Consider the following 8500-nt stretch of genomic DNA (forward strand, 5'->3'; position numbering starts at 1 on the left):
CTACTTACCTACTTTGCCTTCCGTGACTCTGCATGTCTGCTCTGGCTTATTGCTAAAGCACTTTACACTCGCTGCGCTGAAAACCACATTTCAAACCGACATGTTGTCACCACTCCGTAAGTGTGGAAAGTCATCCGTCTTTGCCCCGGACTTCTTTCATGAGGTTCTGGTAGCTTAGTGAGTCATGCCATAGTGGTGTGATCAAAAATATAATAACACACTAAGTCATGCTGTCAAGACTGTAATCATTGAAACTCTATCATGTTTTACTCTTCTATTTAAAATATATTTTTTCAAATGTATCTTATAATGATTTTAGTCAAAAGAGCAGAATATATATTGTTGAATAAAAATTTAACAACCTGTTTTGTCCTGGTTTTTTTTTAAACTGTGCATCTATTTTACTGGTGATGAATGTAATCCTAAACTGAGTGTTTCAGATTATAAAAGTTAAAGAGAATTAATTTTGTAATTCAACTGTTTTACCTTTAGTCTTGCAACGAGGCAAAGACTTGTTGAGACTTGAGTTGGAAAATGTTCTAGTGGCATCTGATGAAGGTAACTAAATGGTAGCCAAACATGAAATTATGCAAAGAAATTATTTAAGGTTGGCCTAGAAGAAAAGGTTAAAATTAGTTTTAAAACATTTGTTTCCCAGCACAAAAATACCACACATGTAAATACAATTCAAAACAATAAACAAAATTCCAAAAAGGGTAGCCATAGTTAGCCATGAGGAAACACAGGAAGATAACATAACGCTGAAACAGAACAATGGTTTTACATTTTCAAAGCAAAGAAACTAAAACTTAGCTTGGTGACAAATTTGACGTCACCAATAGCCCGTGTAACAGTTAGCCCTTCATGTTAACATAAACAAAAAGACAACATAACGCTGAAACAGAACAATGGTTAGAAGGTCAAATTCACAAGACAGTATGTTAGCCAATAATAAGCTAAAAAGTTAGCATTTACAGCCTTCATCTTAAAGACATCTACTGTAAATATTAGCGCTGTAACATCTAAAAGCTAGCAACAGCAGCTTTATTTATCTTGGAGCTGTTCCAAAATTCCCATGCCACATATTGCACAAAATTACTGCCCTGGTGTGTACGTAGCACAGTGAGTGAGATGTGACTTCATGTAGAGGGTAATGGAAAACGCAGTGGCTGTGTGAAATGCTCCACTGCTCTCCTCATGCTTTTGGGAGAAACGACAGGGTGATTTATTCTGACTATAACAATGATAAATTCACTGAACATGATGCTCTGAGCACCGCACTGTATCTGTCTTATTTACCCCAAATCCAGAGGGTGTTTGCTAATGTGGAGTCGCTGTGCACAGAGGGGGCAAATGTGAAGGCTAAACACACACACACACACACAGAGACACACGCATTTAGATCTGAAAATGGTTGGGAGTGGTTTTATGGTAAGTTGTTACTCAATCATTCTGCTGTCGAGAGCTTTAGTCAGAGCAGCGCTGGGACGTGTAAGATGATACACCATGTGTCATTGTTCCCCTGGCCCCATCTTCTGCTCTCTGCTCACTGGAGCTGTGTTTCTGCTGCACATGCATGATTCAAACCCCAGGAGAAAACACAGCTCACCCACTTTTTACTCTGTGACTCCACCGTGCACCGGACCAGTGTTTTCCACACTCCCGTTACCTGTGATTATTTCACTGGAGGTGAAGGGAAAGATAATTAACATTTTTTTGGTTAATCACTGTAAGTTTCATTTAAAGAAGATCAGAGATGGAGCAGGGCTGGTCCAGGATGATAGAAGAGAGGGAGAAATTGTGAAAGATGAGCAAAAGGGATGTTTGTTAACCTCTGTCATCTCCTCGCTACATCCTCCCAGTGATGCAATAAATGTGCTGCTCTTCTTTTTTTCTTTTTTTTCTGCCTTGTTTTTATGATCTGAACTTGAATAAGGTCAGATTTTTGAGCACTCCTCCACTGGCCCATCTGATGGATGTTTCATACCATCATCCACCAGATAAGATCTGGTCTGTTGGTGGGCCACTGAGCTGCGTATTTACATCTGTTAGAAATTCAATATTGGACAGCGATATCAACAACTAGAGGCATACAGTAACAAGTATTTTAATATGAAAAAACTTTTTTTTAAGGGTTAACCATCCAGATACACTTGACGAGATAATGATCAAACAGTTGGAGAAACCAAAGAACGACAGTTGTGTCTGGATATGTTATTTGAAAATGTACCGTTTGTCTTAGAACTTTTTGACTCAGACTCTAGTGAAGCACATATTAAAGAGTTGCAGTTGGACCTGTGTAGTACCTGTTTCTACGGTTACTGGAGTTTTTAAATCCCATAAAAAGTCTTTCCTCCAGAGGTTCATTACCCGGAGGAAATCACTCACAGTCGCTCAGCAGCGTGCTCGAACTCCACGCTGCTCCCAGTTTGTCCCCAGAGAAGTGAGAGGTGTTAATTGTTTACAGGCAAGGGAGCGGGAGTGCACGGAGAGGTGAGGAATGACTAGTTTACTGGATGGCATTTCGGGTCAGAAAGACCAAATAGGATGAGGTCATGTGTTAACACTGGCAAAATCAAGGGTGGCATAAGCCGGGCAAAGCCACTCATGGTGAAATATACAAGCAAGCTGTGCTGGCTCCAGCACTTCTGGTGCCCACTCTGTGGAATACTGCAGTAGCAATAACACCGATGGAGTCCATGAGTCGACGCACCGTCGACAACTTCGCAGTAATGGGGACAAGAGGATTGTGTCATACGGAAACATTTGAATTCACAATACTTTATTATTGAGAAACTATAGAAAACTTTGATATTAAAACCAAGTTAAACATGTCACCCTTTATTGAATACCACTGGATGAGGTTTTTCCTGGAAACTTTCCAAGTTATCATTGATGTGAATGTGATTATACATAACAGCTGTGACCATGAGACCACCAAGGGCACTCAGAGCGTTTGCCTTATATGAGCTGGGATTGGCTCGAGCTGCTTCATCAACACTGAGAAGTGTGTAAATAGTAGAAAATTGATTTATAAGTGCAGAACTATACCATGACCTTTTATTTATCTATTTGTTTGTGGGGTTTTGGTTCTCGGTGCATGTAATGCTGTAGGTGAATGGTTCAACTTGCAGCTGGTACTGTGTCATTTGTGGTGTAAAATCAGGCCTCAAACAAAAAAAAAACAAAAAACACACATAATATTTGGTTGGCCAGCAATGTTGATTATCCGTGGAAAATATTTTTATTTTATCATTTATTTTAATATTCCATTGCGTAGGGCACCTCTGCTCTTGAAAATTGGTTCTCAAATCATGGTTCATGATCTAGAAGTGGGTCAAGGGTTAAATGTAGGTGATGTCAGGATTGGTTTGTCCCCTGCAAGACACTTCCTGCTTCCTAATGTGTTTACTCTGTAAGTTAGGGGTCGTGAACAAACTCTTTTACTGACCTCCACTGGTCGGACAGTTGGCCTTGAGATGTAGAGATGGTTTTTAAAAATCTGGGTCACATGGCTCAGCACTGGCATTGTTTATTATTCAAGTATATTTTTAATGTAAATCTGAATCCTTACAAAACTGGGTCACCACCAGACCGTGTTAAAAACTGCCCACTGCCCCGGGCGACCCGCCGTTATGCCTAGTCCTGTATGTAAAGCGCACTATTCAAGGAATCACTAAGCTAACAAGAACATGCACATGTCAAACAAATCATCCAGGCTGCCCGTCCGTGTCTGAATGTTTGTGTATGTAAACTGTGAACTCTGCTGGACGGCTGCGCGGCCTGGTGCCACTGCATGTGGCTGTTGAACGCTCGCCAAGTTGTAAACACTCCCCGCCTGGTGCCCGACCACAGATGTCGTTTCAGTCGGGCTGAAAAATAAATCCTGGAGGTCCATACCTGTGTGATTACATTCTCTAATTATAGTTTGGAGCAGTGAGTCTGAGATGACTGAATGAGACGGGTCCTCGGGGTGTTGTGAATGTAATTATATCCTGACAATTAATAGGTTGGTTCCTCAGAGAGGAGTTTGTTTTATTCTGACGTACCTGAGTTCTTTTAGCTCGCTGGGGAAGCCTTTAAATTATGACATAATTACAAGGGAAAACATGATATACAAGGATGATGTTTATTCCCAGGTACAGTAACAGTGAAGGGCCTTTATAATGCAGGCCCGTATCAGGGGAAAAGTTTATGTTTCTTTCGCACAGTAGTTGCCTATCATTCGCTGCTGGGTCAAAAGCGCAAATAGCTCGTAAGTGGAGTGCGTCACGTCGGGCCGCGCTGAGGATCCTGAAGTGCTGCTTTATTAAGAGGAAGTTCACACATCAGCATCTGTGATAAAGCATTATATTTTCCTACAGTCTCCAGCAGTGATCATCAACTGCCGGCCCGTGTGCTGAGTCTCTGCCGCCAAATTGTCCAATCCCTGAGACTGGATTCTAAAATAAACATCAAATAATAATGTCACACAAAAACGTTTTTTATTTCATTTTATTTGAGTGTCCGGCCCCAAGATGTCCAGAAAAATCTATGCCTCCGACAATTATGATTGGCATTGCTCATAAGTGTACCACTGCTATAATGCTTGCTGCCAATCCTTCTGTCCTTAAGGGGGGGCATCACAGAATTTGAGAACCACTGCTCTACAGACAGTATTTTCTCTGATTTACTGTGTATGAAGGAAGCTTTCAACCACCTCACTTTGAACTCCAGTTTCATCCTTCTCTTTGCTCCTACCAACCCTACTATGATCCATTCTACAAAGCGAAGTGGTCAGAGATAAAAATCTTCAGTCGGTGCTCTGTTTGAACATGTATTCAAATATCTATCTGGGGCTAATGAAAGGCCGGTGTGAGTTTGACAAATCAACTGGATACCTTCCACGAAGAAGGTCTTTTCCGGCATCACACCTTTCAGCAGCATCAGAAAACAGTCCAACAACAGAATTGCGGTTCAATCTTGCTGATTCCCACTTACACCCTTTGCTCCCAGTCCACTTCCATCCCTCCCACCCTGTCAGCTCACATCTGCCCTGGATTTTCAAGCCTTTTCATATTTTCCACTTGCCTGCCATCCCTCCCATTGCAACTTGGGAGAAATCAAGAGAGTTACATGACTGTGTGTTTTTGTGTGTGTGTACTGTACGCAGCGTGTGCAGGCGTGAACACATGCATGTGTGACAGCGATGAAGACAGGCAGGTGAGGGGAGGCCAAGGGTGGGCTCGAGCTCTTGACGTTCCAGTCAATAATACTTTTCCTCCGGTTGAGGTGTGCTCGTCAGGAGGGTGTGTTACTGCTGGAATAATGAACAGACGTCTGGCTCCATGCCTGATCAAATTCCACCAGCCTCATATCTATCTTGCCTTCCAAAAATGTTCAGCATACCAGTGGGTTTTATTGACTTGTCAGAGCAGACAGCCGGGTGCAAGCTCTGCCTTGTAAGGTGTGCAGTTAGCAGGTTCCCTGAGCAGAAACGTCAAGTGATGACCTTTCCAGTAATAAGTTCGGTGTGTTTAGCCAAAATTGACGAGCGATGATTGGAGGTACAGCTAATGCCAGAGCGGTGTCTGTCGTAACTGGACTTAACCCTGTCTGTGCATGTTTGTTTGACAATATCTCAAATATGACGCTGTGTCCTGATGCCTCGCAGGTATCAGTGCTTCACTGAATTCCAACAGCAAAAGCATCTTAACCAATGAATAATAATATAAAAAAAACACTAAAAAGTCAGCAAAAATTGCAGTGTTCTTGATTCAAATGGAAAAAAAAGCCTATGAAGAGCACATGTTTCAGGGGAACTCCGTTTCATCAGTTTCACACATTAATGGCCTCGTATTGAAGAAAGGCAGCTGTGTGAAGTTTGATCAGTTCCCGGATGCACATGGTATTAAAAAGACATCAGCAGAATAAAGCTGCACCAATATATTTTCAATGATGTAAATCCCTCAGGTGTCGTTTTATTTTATTCTAATAAAGATGGAAAAAACACAAAGTGGGTTTGAAGAGACAGTTTTATTTTATTCTAATAAAGAAAAAAGAAAAAAACACAAAGTGGGTTTGAAGAGACTTATGCTGATAAACTTTGATTACTCCCCTGCAGGAGGTGCTACAGTATAAATATGGTGTCTTGGTCCTTTAATCATTTACATAACACTTATCTTATTAACTAATCAAAAAGCCCTCCAAACCCACCTACAAGAAATTACAAAAGTTACTGCAGAAGGTTCAACATTTTACTCATAAACATTTTCAACCAGGAATTTGCATAAGAAAGACATAACTAGAACTAAATGAGAGATGGGATTAGATTTTATACAAATCAACTGATTATTTTATAGGGAATGACAGCTTTCTAAACCATTGAAAACCATGAGTGTGTATCTGTTTAGAGAGGATAAAATTAGCTTATTCAGTATCTGGGCTTCACTTTATGAGAGGTAGAAATTTTGCTGAAGTGAGCATGAAACATTACAAAACTTTTCTTTTTTAAATGAAAAAAGTTTGTTTTGTTTCCCAGATTTGTGCAGATTGGTCCAAAACACTGCCTGGAAATCTCGTGGGTTGATTTTCATTTGTGAATCTGAGTCAGGCACAATAGTGCGATGGTAAAGGGCCAATGTTGACAGATGCTACGCTGCTATCTGTGTCATAATGAGTTTAGTCTACCCCGCCTTCCCTCTGCCTGCATTGCTCTCTCACCCCCCCATCCTGCAAATACAGTTAGCTGCATGACAGTCTGCGCTGAGTGTCTGTTAACAGCTGCCATTTTTTTATGCTTCTTTGTGATAGCATGTAATTGCATTTGGCCCTGGGTGTACTGGCACTTATTAAACCAGTGTCAGTGCCCATTACATTCCACAGCAGTGCAACTCAGGTGCAGAATGCAAATCATACACACTGAGAACAGCATTGAGTGGAGAACACCTGCAATCAATGATTCTCTTCAACATAAGTCAATAAGCTAGGTTGCACTGTTAGTCTTTTTTTCCCCCCAAAAAATTATACTTCTGAAATATATTTGTCAAACAAGTCGCATTGATGCACGGGGAAGAGAAAACGCTGTTTAAATGTGCAAACACAAGGCTGCTGGTGGTGAACAGCCCCACAAAACATCACAGCTCCACACTAGTCAAGATATCACTACATCTGGCTGTCTATGACTAGACTTTGGCTCAAACACCTCTTGTTCTAAGATGCAGCTTTTATATCCCAAACTAATAGTTTTGACTGATTAGATTTAGGTACAAAAATAATAAGCCATGTACACAACATGATTTTAAAATGCATTAATAGCACCACCTGCTGGGGAGGAAGAGGCACTTTTCGCTATGTTTTAAAAGCCTCAAATACCACAATATGTACAATATATGTATCAGATACTGCTGACTACATTGACTTGATTGAACAATGGAAATAAAAACACTATCACTCATGATGTAGTTGGAGTAACGTTAAATATTGTAGAATTTTGAGCTCAGAAAAACTTCTGCTGTGATGGAACCAGAGCCACGACATAATCAAATACAGGATTCCACAAATGCCCACTGTCACGGTCAGAGTCAACTTTAGACCTAATTTGCTGATCCATCCAATTTCTGAGCCTAATGTTTTTCCTCCTTTAAAAAATGAAGACTAAACATTTCTTCATGAAATCAATCTGAGTGTCCTGAATCAACTCTGCTGACTGGAAGAAAAAGACCTGCCTAAAATAATTGTTATGCAAGTACATTTGTAGTGTGTTAAAAAACAAACAAAAAAAACTTTGCAACTAAACTTTTTTTTTACAAGCATCAGCAACTAGGATACATGATGTGTTCTCTGTCTGCGTAAAACAAACAACCAATCAGTTGTGCAAGGTATGGTTAATAAGACTCCAGTGTTTCAGTAAAAAAAAAGGAAAGCTCTTCAGGACAGATACCGCATGTGCAGCAATTTTCAGGTGCAGTCTGACACCTAGAGGCTAATGTGTGCACACACACTCACGTATTCACCTCAACATTACCACACCCAGAAAAAACAAAACCTTTACCCAGGGATTAGAAATCAGGAACATGCCTTTAATTAGTGAGCTCATGTTCTGTCCTCCGTTTATACACCGCTAATGAGAAATGAGCCGGAGTGATTTGCAGTGCTGCAAAAAGCCAACAGAGGGCAATGTTTGTTTACATTCCGCTGACGATAAGCGTTTGGATAGTGTACAGCATTTGAAATAGGGCTGTCGAAGTTCTGTTAATTAACATGTGGAGATTCATCTAAAATTTTAACGCATTGGCTGAAAGGTGAGCAGTTTATGTCAAATAATTCATTCATCCACCTTTTGTTGCTGTAATACACATTCGATATACACGTTGTATCTTAAAAAACGCCATCTCAACACAGAGACTTCCGGTTAGACGCCCAGCTAGCAGACCAGCCTCATCGAGTACAGGGCGGTAAGTCTTCGGCTAACAAGCTGGCTAACATACTGGTTTGCGAAAAAGTGTAGACAAATATTAAG

The 8500-nt window shown here is 40.7% G+C and overlaps 1 protein-coding gene across 2 annotated transcripts in view; it reads left to right on the top strand.

The window, feature by feature from the left end:
- The first annotated feature begins 7954 nt into the window (after window positions 1-7954).
- mark1 (MAP/microtubule affinity-regulating kinase 1) overlaps window positions 7955-8500 on the top strand; it is a 29243-nt gene continuing 28697 nt past the window's right edge. For both annotated transcript variants that reach the window (XM_008321742.3, XM_008321741.3), the window contains exons 1-2: window positions 7955-8282; window positions 8383-8435. The gene's annotated coding sequence lies outside the window, so the exon portion shown is untranslated. The remainder of the gene's footprint in view (window positions 8283-8382; window positions 8436-8500) is intronic.

This window comes from Cynoglossus semilaevis, chromosome 12 (assembly GCF_000523025.1).
Source record: "Cynoglossus semilaevis isolate Cse_v1.0 chromosome 12, Cse_v1.0, whole genome shotgun sequence".
In the NCBI taxonomy this organism is placed as follows: Eukaryota; Metazoa; Chordata; class Actinopteri; order Pleuronectiformes; family Cynoglossidae; genus Cynoglossus; species Cynoglossus semilaevis.